Raw genomic sequence first — 15,190 nt, 5'->3', positions numbered from 1 at the left:
ACTTCTCTCCCTACCCTGTCATGTAAGCGAGCTGAAGATGGCCACTGTGTATTCCCCCTGGGTTTTGACTACTTCACTGCAGGTTGACACCTGTTAAACACCCTGTAGAACCAAAGCCAAAATTTTATACTTCTGATGGTTTTAAAAAAGAGCCCAAACAGACAGATTTTTAGCCATTTCGAGCTTGCTTGCTTTGCATACTCCACGAGACTGCACTTGGTGTCTGTCAGTCATTGATAAAATAGAGCTTGTGGTTATAAGACCCTGGTGGCTACTGTTCTTTGGAGCCCTGTACTCAGACCCCCTATTTGCTTCTGGGGGGGGGGCATGTGAGTCTCCTCAGTTCCCCTCCCCATGTGGGTTCCTTGTCCTTCCCTTCTGAGTGGTGGATCCTAAGCAATAAACCTCTAGATGGTCTCCTGCGGTGCGTGCTTTTCCTGTGAAGTTCACTGTGAGTTTCTGTCTCTTCTGGTCATATCTTTTTCCTTTCTCAACCCCCAGATGATGCAACCTCCCCACCCCCAACAAACTCATTCACCTCTTTGTATGCATTTCCACTCTATTTGGAATTTGCCTCCATGTCTGTGCTCATTGTGGGCAGGATCCTGCCACAGTTGGCTGTGGACTTGGCTGTCACCTCCCTGGGATGACAGTGCAAGCATTGAGGAAGCTGGGCTGTCCTGACTTCAGATGAGTATTAAAGAGGTTTAATTAGCCCATGAACATGATCGAGTTTTTTAGGTAACAGGGTGGTCCTGTTTGTTGTCTTGAACTTGGCCACAGGTCTTGACGTCAAGTATAAACTTGTATTGGTATTTTGTGAAGTACTAGAGGATACACTTATGAGTTTAATTTTCTCTGATTCTGGAAATTAATGACCCCTGGAGATATATAGGGTTCAGGGGGTCTGCTAAAAGAGCACTTTAGTCAAGCCTTATTTTGATGGTAGTGGAGGGGCTGCCACCCCATAACTGGACTCCCAGCATAAAGCGAAGTGGGGGGTGTGTCACTATATAATATTTGCACAGCAATAAAATCACCTACATACACACTACTCTGAATGTATCCTGAAGCAAAACAGCACCTGATGGCACAGAAAATGGAACTCGCTGCCTATATTCCAACTGCACATGGAATATTTACCAAAATAGTCCCTGCATTGTGCCTTATCTAGGTATCAGCAAATTCCAAAGAGCAAAACTATACAGAACAGATGATCTTACCATACTGGAAACAAAGCTAAAATCAACAGCAAAAACAATAACTTGAATGTCTCCATGAATTTAGAATTAGGAAATACACCTAAGAGTTAAAGGCTCTATCACAGTTTAAAAAAAAAGCGAAGGGAAAGGTTCTTGGCATCAGAAAAGGATGCCTCTCGACACATTTCCTTCCAAATTGTAGCTCCTGAGACACTTAGGTGGTGGCTTAAGATCATTCAGGCTGGGTGGGGGCGACAGTGGATATACAGATGCCAGTAGCAAATGCTGATCAATAAGCAATGAAAAGAAGGTGTCCTGAAATGGCTTCCAGTTGATGGATGTTCTGAGTAAGTCACATGCAACTTTTCTAGAAGAAGTCTTTTGGAGTATAGGTCACATCCTATTTATTTAAGTCTCCATCCGACGGGGCTAAGGCTGGCCACATAAAGGCATTTCTTTAGAATGAAACTAAATGGATCTCCTGCCCCCAATCTTTCATGGCACTGAAGTCACTGAAAGGAAGGTCTTGGGTTAGTACAGGGGACTTTTTTTTTTTTTTTAAATAGAAAATAAAAGCTAAAATGTGGTTTTCTTGGCATTTGGTAGGGTCCGTTTTGAAATAATTGAACTTGTTTTTCCTTGAAAATGATTAATAGTGATGTAAAGCTTTAAAGATAAATAAACTTACTTTGCAAACCAGCGGATGAAATAAATATCTCTGTGATGAGTTTGGTTTCTCAGCTCAGAATATCTTATTAAGGAGGAAGCCCTTAAGACACAGATCAAGGACTCGCCCTCTCATTTCAGGTTTCCTTGATGACGAAACATCCCCCCACAGAAAGCAGCCGCCCAGCAGCCCACGGTGGCTTCTGAGTCCTTCCTCCCTCAGAGCCAGGGAAAAAAGAGTGAAGCCATTTCCAACAGTATTTTTCCAATTTGCAGTTAGTCACTCGATGCTCCTGGTTCTTATTTGCCCATTTCCATTTTGTGGGACTTTTTGTTTAGTGTTGAGTGACTTTTAAATTCTCTTTTAAAAAAAAAATCACATTAGACACACATATCTCACACACCTTGCTAGTCACATGCATCTAATGTGCTGGGTGGACGCATTTCCACCTATCCTGCTGAGGAGGGGAGAGGCTGCTCCGTGTTCCCTCTGGGGAAGCAAGGAGATGGGTGTCCTCTGGGCTCTGCCTGCAAAAAGGTGCGGCCTGTCAGCAAAAGGCGTGGCCTGCCAGCTCTGTTGTCTCTAGACTGAAGCACAGAGTAGAAGTGCATTTTGTTTTCTTGGGTGCTTTTGTTTTGCTTATTTTCTGTTGCATACTGGTTTGATTAAGCACCAAAACATAAGGGCAAAACTTTGTAAAATTTTCTTTTATTAAGGAGCTCACATTTGTTCAGTGCACAGAAGCCACCCTTCTGATTAGCTACACCACCCTTTCTTCATTACCCAATTAAGAGTGAATTATACATTTTTCTAAAAGCAGCTAATTATGCTAAAACCTGACACATTTGTCTTTCTGTAAAACTGCTGTGGGCAAAGATTCTGCTTGGAATCCTACATTTTAGGGGGTTGTAAGGTCATTCCTGTGGGCGCTGTTTCTTCTTGCAAGAAAACTAGTAATGCTTATGCCTCTCGCCCTCTTTCCAGAGGCTTCTCTGCCCTTGGGAGTCTGTGGGCTGGGTGAGTTTCAGTTTAGGGGCTCATTCTTGACAGAGTTGCCCTCGTCCTCCTGTATCTTGGGTGGGAACTATCACTCCCTCAGCATCTGACCCTGTCTCTGGCCCAGGTGGCAGCTGGTCTTAGGACCCTCCCTTGAGTGGCTGTCCTTGCAGCCCCCAGGGTCACCAGGCACCGGTCTTCACTGTGCATGGTCCTGGCACGGTGGGGTCAATGTCGGGTGTTCTGATCTGATCTGCTCATCCTGATGAGGTGTCCTTGTCCTTCAGCGTGAGGGCCGGATCTCACACTGACTCTTTGACTGTCCTGCATTCCAGAAGCAATGTGGAATGTGCTTACCTCAAAGAGCATAAACCTTACATTGTGGGGTGGAGGCTTTGGAAAACATCTTCTCTCCTGTTGCCAAGGTGGCTCAGTGTCTGCTAAAATTAAATCCATCTGGGTACACCAAGCAGATGGGGAGACCTGGGGGGGTCGGAAAGTACAGTCTGTGATGACATTCATTTAACCAGAGGTAACCTCAGACTTACAGAGCAGGCCGTTATGTCCTAAACAGGATCGTGTATTCATCTGTGCCATTATAGAAAATTTATACATATGTGTATATACAGACCAATGAAAGTGATCCCAGCTCAGATGCCATGTTAATAATCAGCAGATTCATTCTAGAGTTCTGTATACAGTGAGGTTGTGAAGGACAATCCTTTTTATTATACAATAACTTTCCTTTATGGCATCTATTCAACTATTTTCGATGGCAGGTCAGCAGCATGGAGTGGGATGCGCATTAGGAATGAGGGAGAGGCTGTAATTTCATAAAACACATTAATTTGGTTGGCCTTTTTTTTTTTTAACATAAAATGCAGAGAGGAAAACTGGGCAAATTTTCAGGCTTAGCAGGGACAAGATGGACTGTGAAGGTATCTTAGGGATGTGGGTTCAGGCTGAGGAATGATATCTTGGAGTTCAAGAAAAGTGACTATAAGAACTTTTTCCTGGCCTTTGGGGCAGAGGAAGGCCACGTCATTTACTTCAAGTCTGGCATTGGTGTCCACTAACCCCAATGTACGTCTAAAGGGGAAGCTGCCCCCTCAGGTCATGAGGTCACGAACCCCCTCTTGGTGTTCCTTGGTGAACCCCTCCTTTCCATCGAGGGGTCCAAGCACCAGCAGCATCAGCTTATTAGATGTTAGAAATGCAGATTCTCAGGCCTCTCTTTCCCACCCCTTTCTGTTCTTCCTAGGTACCCCCATTAGCCTGGGACACCATGTACCCCTTTTTTCCTCTGATTCCAAGGAGTCCAGGCTGCCGATATGACAGCTGCCCTCTTAACTCTGCTGCTTCGAAGTATTTCATATTTCTCTGCCTCGGTTTCCTCAGCTAGAAAGTAGCGATAACAGCCACACTTCGTAGGATTTTTCAGCAACAAATGAGAGAATATTTGTAAACTATTTTTATTTGCAAGATGTTGTCAGAGGCCAGGCAGATAATAACTGGTGCTTCTTACTGGGAGAAAGGTGACGCTTTCATCATGTTTCCCCTGCAGACTGAAAGACTTAAATGAGGTTTCCTGTTTCCCATCTGCTTCATCTTTGCTTTCCCTTTTCCCCCTCTCTGGGCCTAGAACCTACTCAGCAGGTGATGTAACAGTTGTCTAGCACCAGCTTCTGGAGCCTAAAATCCTTAATCTCTGGAAAATTCAGTTTGAGTCAGAAGCAGCAGTCCTAATAATAACTGGAGCTCTACAGGAGCATTCTGGAAGCCTGCGATGAGACAACTCCTCACTGTCAGGCCCAGGCAAGTCCATGACTTTCGGTTACATCTTAGATTGCAGACAGGTGTGTGGAACAAACAGGAGCTGCTGAGAAAACTCCAGCTCGCGGTTTCCATCATGTCAGTCTGGAATGAGTTGGAGCATTAAGGGCCCCCCTACATTTTGTTTTATTTTTTTTAAAGATTTATTTATGCGTACAAGAACTGGGGTATAGGCCAGAGATGCGGGGGTGTGAGAGGATTCACCAGAGACAGAGTGGGGAACAGAACAGGCAGACTGACTGAAATACACTGCTGAGGGGAGCAGCGGGCGAGACAGGAGAGGTCTGCTGCGCCATGTGGGTTGCTCCCTGGCTGGCCGGAGATTGAACTTATGCTGCAGAGTCTGCGGATTGCTTCATAGTGTGGTGCTTAACTCCTTGCACCACCAGGGAGGCCCACCCCCATATATTTTAAATTGACTGAACTTGTCCATGAACTTGGGGAGATGTTATTCTGGATTGGGGTGGGGTTGTGAGACACAGAATATCTGAAACAGCAAATCCAAGGGTGGACTGGGCTGTCCATGGACACGGCCATGCAGGTGGGTGCCCAGCATTGAGCTAGCACTGGTTTTCAGATGTCCCTGTGGGCATCCCATCACACTGGGGGGCAGTGAGGCCAGACACTTACTGGGCAGGCGCTGAGGTCTGGTGATCTGGGGTGAGATCTTGTCTCGGGCTTCTAGCAGAGAGATCACGGGCAAGTCAGTTCACCTCACTGGACCCCCCCCCACCCCCTCACAAGGAAACAGCTGTTCAATTTATGCTCCCTGAGAGGTTGAGTAGAATTTGTAAAGTGTTTTTATTGCATGTTTAACTTTAGAATAGGTTTAGATTCAGGGAGAAGTCGACCCAGAGAGTGAAGATAGTACAGAATTCTTAAATACACCCACTCGGTTTTCCCTATTGTTAATGTCTTCAAATGCCTGGTACATTGTCATAACCAATGAGTCGATTTTGCTGTGTATTATGAACAAAAGTCCATATTTTGTTTAGATTTCCTGAGTTTTTACTTCATGTTCTTTTCCTGGTCCAGGAAGCCATAATACATTTCATTGTTGTGTCTCCACAGGCAGTTTCTCAGACATCCCTTGTTTTCAGTGCTCTTGTCCTTTGGCAGGTCAGTGTTGTAGAGAATATTCCTCACCTGGAGTTTGTCTGATGGTTTTTTCTTCATGCATGGACTAGGGCTTGGGGAAGACCACACAGGCAAAATGTCACTGTCCACCCATCAGGTCAAGGACACATATGTTCAAAGAAAAAAATGAAAAATAATTTTTTTTTTTTTTGGGGCCTCCCCGGTGGCGCAGCGGTTGAGTGCTGGGTTGCGAAGCTGCCCGCGGCCTCTGCTGCGCCGGTTCGATCCCCGGCTGCTCCCCGGCCACCGGAGGAGGGTCCCACATGGCGCGCAGACCTCTCCTGCCGCCCGCTGCTCCCCTCAGCAGTGTACTTCGGTCCTTCTGCCTGCTCTGCTCCCCGCTCTGGCTCTGCTGAATTCTCTCACCCTCCCGCGCTTCTGACTGTACCCAGTGCATGTATAAACAAAAAACAAACAAACAGACCAGCAAACAAATAAATAAAGCATGCCTCTATACAAAAAAAAAAAAAAAAAACTATTAAAAAATAATTTTTTTGCCCACACCTTTATTCAGTCCTTACTACATCCTGCATCTCATTAAAATCCATCCACTCTCTTTTACCACTAGATGTAATTTCTTTCATGGAAAGAACCTGGGCATATTTTCAAAAACACATTGAGGTCGATGGTCAAACAGCTCTGTGATGTCCAATCCACACCCTACTTTGGTATCGCAGCATCCAGCATTGGGGAACATTTATATCTATAGTTTGAGAAGTGTTGATTTTTGAGTAATAGAGGCTTGAGCAGTTCAAGCAATAATAGCAACACAAGTTCCCACCTCAACACACTTCTCATGTGCCAGACGCAGTGTTAATACTTAGCGTGTGCTGACGCAGGTAACCCACACAGAAGCTATTATTATTTTCATTTTATAGATGAAGAAATGGAGCACAGAGAATTGCAGTGCATGGAGAGATGTTGCCCAAGGTTACCTGGCTAGTGAGGTGCGAGCTAGGCAGGAGAACTGAAAGCAAAATGTTACCTTTGTGTTTGCTAACCTTTCTGCTCTGGCTGCCCACACTAGCCAATAACCCCACTCAACCACTCTCTTCCTGTGAGAGCAGAGGGCCCAGGCTCAGGAGCACGATAGCCCAGGCTCCCAGCGAGCCTGCTCTGTGACCTTGCACAAGTTACTTGGTCTCTCTGTTTCTGCCCCTGTGAAGTGTGCATAATAATAGCATCTGTGCCTTCCTGAGAAGCTTTAATAAGATATAGGTCAAGCACCAAACCTAGTATTTATCAGATATTTTAAGTAATTTCTGAATTACAAGTATGGAGACTTGGCTGAGAAACTCTTTCAAGCGTCAGTATGGGGACTATAAGGTGAAACATTTAAAATAGGGAGCATATCCTATAAGTAGGATGTCCGTATAGTGGAATTATAAGATGCTCAGAAAGAAGATGAAGATGCTCAATCATGGAGGGGTGGAGAAGGCCCAGTCAAGTCAGGACTGTTGTCATTCATGAAGAACATTCCTGAAGACTGTCTCACCCCCCCCCCCCCCCCGCCCCAAGTCATCAGGCACAGTGGCATGATACCTAGTCAGTGCATTAACAAAAGGCTTCTGTTGTCTTTTCAGACTTTCAACAATTCTCCAAAATATCGTACTGAAACTCATAACTAATGTTAATAAATAAAACTTGCCACTGAATTGACCTACATTTAAGAAATCTATTGTAACTTAGGATCCGTAAGAATGTTGGTAGCATCTCAGATTTAAGGGAAGTCACCATTTGTAGCTAAGAAGCATCAGTTCTAGAGTTTTTAATTTTAGCTTTGCTTCTATCAATAGCTCTGGCAGACAGCTTTTTGGAGTGAGCCATATTTTTACAAAGAGAGAATGAAAGTCAGAGGATGCAGCATGTGCGAACTGGAGACCCCATGCCATCGGCCTGAAGGGCAGGTCTCTGGTGACCAGAGCACTCTCCTGTCCTCCCGGGCCCTCCCCTGGTTGTTCTTGACTCAGATCTGTGCCTCAGCAAATCAGAAACCATTGACAACATGTCAAGGGCCTTAGAGGAAACTTGCAAATGGTTAAAACCCTGTGTGGGGCTTGGGAGTGCCAGGCTCCTGTCACTCTAATTAGAAAGCTAATGAGAACGGGAGATGAGTGGGCGTCAGTGAGCCAGGAAGGACTTTAATGCCCTAAAATGGCCCAGGCTTTCATTCTGGAAAAACCATCTTATTTAACTCTGTGTGTGTGTTGAATTGAAGGAGTGCAGTGGACGCTGAACTCTCCCTACAAGATTGTGCTTCCAGAATCAAGGTTGAAGTCAGGTCAGAAAAAAGCTTTTTCATCTACTGTGGTTTGATACAAAAAAACAGAGTCAGTGGCAGAGCTTCTGAATGGTTCTAGAAGGCCTAGTGTCTTTGAAGTATCCCACACATCAGCTTATAAGAACAAGGATCAAAAGTATGATTTCAACCCTTACCCCGCAGAATGTTTTCAGAGTAAGAAAAGTCTCTGGAATTATATTCAGTAGGACCTGTACCCCGCCTTTTCCTTTTTTTTGGTTGGTTGTTTCTAACACAAACACATTTAAATTGTTTCTATCTGGCCTGGTCACCTTGTCCTCCCCTGGTGATTAATTGGCAGTCTTTGGCTTTGCTCCGGAGTTGCGAAAATCCTTGAAGGTGACCTCCATGGCGTGGTGTTACCCTACAGAGCGATCAATCACCTTTTGAGAAGTTAACATCTGAAATGACAAGCTGCCTTGACGTCCCTTTTGGGGGGTGTCCCTTCAGGGCTCACAGACCATTTTCATTAAAAGTGGCTTGTGCTCAGCTTGCATGTAATGCCTACAGTTCTTTCTTGCATGGAAACAAAAATAATGAGGTTTCTTTTTAATTTCTTAAGCTTCTTTGTCTGACATTTATGAAGTGGTTTGCTTTAATGATTTTAAAATTTCCATGGTGGCCCAGTGGCTGTTCTGAAATAGAATCTTGGCCAGTGTCTCATCCTTCTGGAGAGGGACTATTTGCTCAGAATGTACCTCTTCAATATTTTAAAGACACCTTTATTCTTTGCTCCATTTTATGGGTCAACTGGGGAGCTGGCTGAGAAAGGAGCAGTCAAAGTTCAGGACAGTTAATTTGGAGGGGGAAGAAATATCTTAGAAGGATTGTCAGACAGCTTGTTGGTGTACCTTGAGAAATAACTGGATAAAAATACCATCACATTTTACTTTCTAGCAACTTTCATGTTCATTAATCCAACTGCACCGTCTTGGATATGAACGATCAGTTTGTGATTAGCAAGCAACCTCATCTTCTGTTAACTGAGAAAAGTGAGGAATGTTTCTAACATGGTGGAGGGCACGCTAACTTTGTTTTTAAAATAATCCACATGCAGCTGCCACAGAAAGCAATATGGCAGCTCCTCGGGACATGAATGTAAAATTACCATAGGACCCAGAGGTTCTCCTTCTGGGTATGTATCCCGAAGAATTGAAAGCAGACATTTGAACAGATATCCCTACACCCATGTTCATAGTAGCATTATTCACAATAGTCAAAAGGTGGAAACAAAAGATGCAAACAACCTAAGTGTCTGAGTGACTGGAGAAACAGTGTGTATCCCGTGGCTTATTATTCATCCTTGAGAAGGAAGGAGATTCTGACATATGCTGCAACACCAATGAACCTTGAAGACATTGTGAGAAATGAAATGGCAGTTACAGAAGGACAAATACAGTGTGACTCCCCTTATGTGAGGCGGCTAAACTGGTCAAATCTATGGAGAAGGAAGGTAGAATGGTGGTTGCCGTGATCTGGGGGGAGCTGGGTGGGGAGTTCGTGTTTTCTGGGTACAGAGTTTCAGTTTGGGAAGACAGCAGAGTTCTTCAGGTGGATGGTGAATGGGGTGACTATGAATGTACTTCATGTCCTGAACTGAACACTCAAAGATGGCCACATGGTGACATTTTTTTTTTCTCTAAGATTTATTTTTATACAAGAACTGGGGTACAGGCCAGATCTACGGGAGGGTGAGAGGATTCACCAGAGACAGAGCGGGGAGCAAAACTGGCAGACTGACAAAATACACTGCTGAGGGAGCATCAGGCGGGACAGGAGAGGTCTGCGTGCCATGTGGGACCCTCGCCAGCTGGCCAGGATCGAACCCGCGCTGCAGAGGCTGCGGACAGCTTCACAGGGCGGCGCTCAACCGCCTGCACTACCAGGGGAGACCCCACATGGTGAATTTTATGTTCCGTTTATGTTGCTGCAATATGAAAAGAAACCCACGCGCAGGCAGCTGAGAGTGTGTCAGCCGTGAACAGCCCAGGACAAGGAGCTTGGCCTTGCATCAGCAGAGTGTGTTCTGGAGTCTTGTGAAACACACGGAGGTTGTCTAGGGTGCGTGGGTGGGAGGCGGGAAGCCTGTCTTCCTGGTAGGTATCCTTTTATGCTTTTTGGAGTTTTTGGTAGTTGTGGCTTCATCACTTATTCAAAACTTAAATTCAAGTCTTTGCATTCAGTGGCAGTGCAGGTGGTAAAGGAAGATGGAAGTTGCTTCGAGAACATTTGTGACCTCAGAAAGGTCATCTGCAGAGTAGTCGATGATGGCACTCAGCCTTGCAGGGTCCTTGGGGACAATGGAACAGGTGGCTGGGTAGGATGATGTGCAGTGAAGGGGTGTCCAGTTTCTACGTGAGCAGGACGGGTGTTTTTGACGAGAGGTCACAGTTCGTGGGTTTCCACTTGCTCCTGAATGACAACGTCTTCTAGTCTGAAATGCTTTCCAAACTTTTTTGCTGAGGAATGTGACAATGCCCCCCATCTCCTGTTGCTCTCCCGTCACCTGGATTGGCTCAGCTCAGACTCTTGTAGGACCTGGAGCTGTAAGGTGCGGGAGTTGGGGGGGGGGTTGGTTCCTTTGGGGCAGCACGAAGCCCACCGTGACAGCCACTAAAGCCACTTTATACTTATCCTCAACCCCTCCAGCCTCCTCCTCCTGCCGTCCCGCCCCAGTAATCCTCAGATGCCACTCCTTAGCACCTGTGTGTACGGGCTCTGGGGGATTCAGTTAAGAAGTATGGGCTGCAGTTAAGAAGTATGACAATGACTGATTAATATCAATACGTAGGATTTCTGAAAAGAACCTTCTGGGTTTGGCCAGCTTGCCTCGCTTAGCTAGTTAGTCAGGAAATAATGAGCCTAGTTAAGCTTGTTTGAGGAAACTGTAAACTACAGGTGGTGCCTCATATCAGAACAGACAGATTAACAGATGGATAGGGAGAGGGGAAAGGGAGAAAATTCCTTTATGACATGAATTCATGAGCTTAGGGTGGTCAAAAGCCTTCCTTGGAGAGGACAGATTAGGTACTTTCTTTTGAATTCTTCAGATAATAATGTCATTTTTACTCCCCTCAATTGCTACCGTCCATTTATGTCAGGTGGATGTTGACCTTCTCACAGCACCGTGTGGTTTAGAAGGATGTGTCATATTAGCCCTGAGAGAACATTTGGGACCTCAGAAAGGTCATCTGCAGAATAGTCGATGATGGCACTTGGTGATTGGCAGAGGAACCCCCGTGTTCTGAGAAGTGGGGGGAGGGAAGGGCTGGAAGTGGGTGCACATGTTTTTTGCTCACGATGTCTGTTTCCGAGAATCCCCAGAGCCCATACACACCTCAGCTGAGCATCCTTGCCTCACCCCGCAGAGGAGGAGACTTAACACCCCAGTGAGTTACACATTGGGGGAAAAAAAGTCATGGCCTTAATGTCAGTCATGTTGAGGACATGAGGTTTAAGAACCATCAGCGAGTGACCCCTGACGGTGCGGGTAGCTTTCTGGCTTTGCTGAGCTGGGGTGCTGGTGGGCCGTTGCAATGGATCAGTCACTGTGGCTGTCTTTTTCGGGGCCTGTCCAGGTTTCCTATGCAGAATGAATGTGGACTGTGTTTCGATAAGCATAGGGGAAAAATCCAGAGTGAGGTTTTATTTTTTTATTTTTATTTATTTTTAAGATTTATTTTTATTTATGCATATAAGAGCTGGGGTACAGGCCAGAGATGCAGGGGGGTGAGAGGATTCACCAGAGACAGAGTGGGGACCAGAACAGTCAGACTGACTGAAATACACTGCTGAGGGGAGCAGCGGGTAGACAGGAGAGGTCTGCTGTGCCATGTGGGTTGCTCCCTGGCCAGGTATCAAACTTGTGCTGCAGAGTCTGCGGATTGCTTCATAGTGTGGTGCTTAACCCCTTGCACCACCAGGGAGGCCCCAGAGTGAGGTTTTAGATAATAACAGTCCTTCCTTGTCTCTCTGTTGGGCACAGCCTTGATTATCTAGAAACTTGGGCTTAAATACAGAACAAACACATATTAAGATGCTTTTATTTTTCTTTTGGAGAAACTTAATATTTGTTGCATGGAAACTCTATGCTCTATGTATGCTATTTCCCATAGTTCTCCCAAGATCTGGTATAGCAGATAATCACGATAATGAGTAACATCAATTACAAACAAAACTATGTGTCAGGCTCTCTTCTGAGTATTTTATATAGAAAATTGACAGATTTACTCCTCTCAACAGTGGTCTGAGGGTTGACCCCAGAACTTAGGGCACTGATACACACCAAGGTTAAGTAGCTCATCCAATATTTCACTTAGTAAATGACAGCGGCAGGATTCGAACCCAGAGATCCTGGCTCCTGAGCCCAGGCATGTACTTACCCACGTCACCAGAGGTGAGGAGCCACTATGTAACTTGCCCAAGCTCTGGGGGCCTTAAGTGATCACTGTTATTTCTTATTATTTCCTATTAATCAGGGATAGCACAAAGTTTAACTCTCCTTCCCAAGTTCTTAGCATAGGGGATGCTCTGAGCACCCTAGAGCACCCAAGATTGTCCATTTGAAAGTGCAGGGTTTTGTCTACGGCCATACCACCCTGAACGCGCCCAATCTCATCTGAAAGTGCAGGGTTTTGCTTCAACTCATATTGAAGAAGGAATAAAACTGCAGCCCCAGACAAGGGGGCGTGTGGTGCCTGGTAATCTTTTTTATCCAGGGTGAAAGTCCCAGATTCCTGTTGGTTCCTACTTTGGTCCAACCATCTCTTTTCTTTCCTGGGCAAAACTAAAACAAATCAGAACAAAAAGTCCAAAAGCAAAAGCCAGGAGAGATGTGGTGGGGACCTGCCCTGCTGTGTGGCTGCTGCAGGAAGTGAGTCCAAATTCACTGGGACAAATACGGCCTTTGGACCAGCATTCTCCAGAGCACCAGGAAAGTGGGACTTATATTTCCAAACCATATGGCTTCCTCTGGTGAGCAGAAGTTCTGATTCTAGTGTGTGCCATGGAGACCCCAGAGAAATCAATTAGAAGCTGACTTTTTCAATTAAAAGCTGACTCATAATAAAGGGCTCAAGTCTTTTGGCCACTCCAGCTAACACGGATGTTTTTCTCTGGGGAAGGAGACCTGGTGGGTGCTGTTCGGGCTGGAATTTCTGTGATGGAGGAGTTATCAGGAAGGTGCAGATCATGAGATCTTTCCAAGCAGCGGGTACAGTATGAAGCAATGCAGTCCCAGGAAGGGGGTGTGGAGCTATAGGCAGATGGGTTCAAAAGATGGTATAATTGCCAAGTGGATTGGAGCCCAAGTCTTCAGAGTTTCAAGTGGGTAATTAGAACAGGAAGGAGCCAAGCTGGCGCCAGGCACCGTGAGAGTCTTCCTTTCAGGTTGGTTAGCCTTGGAGTTGTCACGGTCCGTGTCAGTAAACCAATACAAGCCTCCGAGGTTATAGCCATGATTGGGGGGCAGGGCCATAGAAGAATTGACTCAACAGGATTTCTATTCTGGGTCAACAGAGCCTTAGGTTGAAAGATGAATACGTGTCACAATAGAAAATAGCGCACGACAGTCTGTTAGTAGGAGATGGCACAGTTTTACTTCCAAGCTAGCATCTTGTGTACCTGATGAGAGCACAGGCTTGGGTGTCAGAATGCTTGGATTGATAATCTATTTTTTTCCAGGGTGAAAGTCCCAGGCTCCTGTCGGTTCCTTTAGCTACTTTGTGGCCTTGAGCAAATTGCTGTGTGGCCTTGAGCAAATTGCTTAAACTCTTTGGGCTTCAATTTCCCTGTCTGTGGAATGAAAGTAGTTATAGCAGTGGCCTCATGAATTTTTTATGAGGATTAAATGATTTTCTTTCTGTATAAAAAGTTAAAGACCCTTTCCCACTGCTGCTTGCTTTTGGATGCAGCCTCACTGTGCAAGCTGTAGCAGCTCTTTTGTACACATGAGGCAGGGACTGTGAATAGGCAATGGATGATGATGACGACAGAGTTTCTCTAGTGAACACTGCTGGGTGGGTTTTCTATTCGCAGTCAAATGTACTTTTTTAAAATTTCACAATTTTGTTAAAATTTTATTATATATCTGATACTATTATATATCTGAGCACAAAGAAAAGGCCAAAGCTTAAATGTATCTAAGTTAATACAAATGTGTTGCTAGATTATAAACTCAACAAAGGCAGGACAGTGACTTAGTTTGATCTCTCAAGGAGAACCTCACAATGCCTTGCTTACAGTAGGTACTCAGTGGTCTGTGATGGGAAGATAGATGATTGTAAAGAGGGTAAGAGGCAGGTAGAAGTGGTGTCCTGGCAAAACTAATGTTTATTAGTTTTCTGGGAAGAAAATCCTGATTTGTAGCATTTGCCAGTTTCCACCAGCATCATTGCTGATTTCAAGCTACCAATGGGATATCATGTCACTGCACTCAATTTTGGGAAGAGAAGCACAAAGTGGAGTCCTGAGGCCTGGTACAAAGCAGCTCTGACCTATCACCATTGGAGGGATAGAGGAAAAAAGAGGAAGAGAGAAAAGGAAAGGGACTATTAAAATTAATAATAGTAATAATGACAAAATAGTAATAAAAATTATGGATGACTTGTTCTGTGCTGCCTCCTGTTCCCAAGCCCCCCGCCCCCAGTGGACTTCTTATACCTCTTTGTCCAGAGCTGGGTGGCATGGCCTTTCCTATCTGTGGGAGAAGGAAGGAAGAGTGAACAAGGAAGGGGAGTGATTATGCAGTAACTGGCTTAGACTATCCATGTGTCATTTCTTAGACCTGGCCCCCGGACCCTCTCTGAACCAGGCAGACATCTGTCATCCCTGAAGGAGGGCTCGGACTAGGCAACTGAGTGTTCAGAAACTTTCCAAGGAGAATGGGTTATTTTTCAAACTCCAGAGTTGCCTTTTCAGCAAAACGTTAAGTAGCTCCATTATCATCAACATTATAAAATTCCTCCTTGCCTTTCTCCAACTCTGAGGACAGCGCTCCCAATATCCTAAACTAATCTTGTTCTTCACAGTAGAACAGTTGTTCTCAACCAAACAGAT

At 45.2% G+C, this 15,190-nt stretch overlaps 1 protein-coding gene across 2 annotated transcripts in view; it reads left to right on the top strand.

The window, feature by feature from the left end:
* The window catches only part of CHST11 (carbohydrate sulfotransferase 11), a gene marked incomplete at both ends in the record, with an annotated part of 217,748 nt that overhangs the window by 56,099 nt on the left and 146,459 nt on the right, over nt 1–15,190 (top strand). The window lies entirely within an intron of this gene.

Source organism: Talpa europaea, assembly GCF_964194135.1.
Source record: "Talpa europaea genome assembly, chromosome: 15".
In the NCBI taxonomy this organism is placed as follows: domain Eukaryota; kingdom Metazoa; phylum Chordata; class Mammalia; order Eulipotyphla; family Talpidae; genus Talpa; species Talpa europaea.
This window is presented reverse-complemented; position numbering and strand designations above follow the sequence as displayed.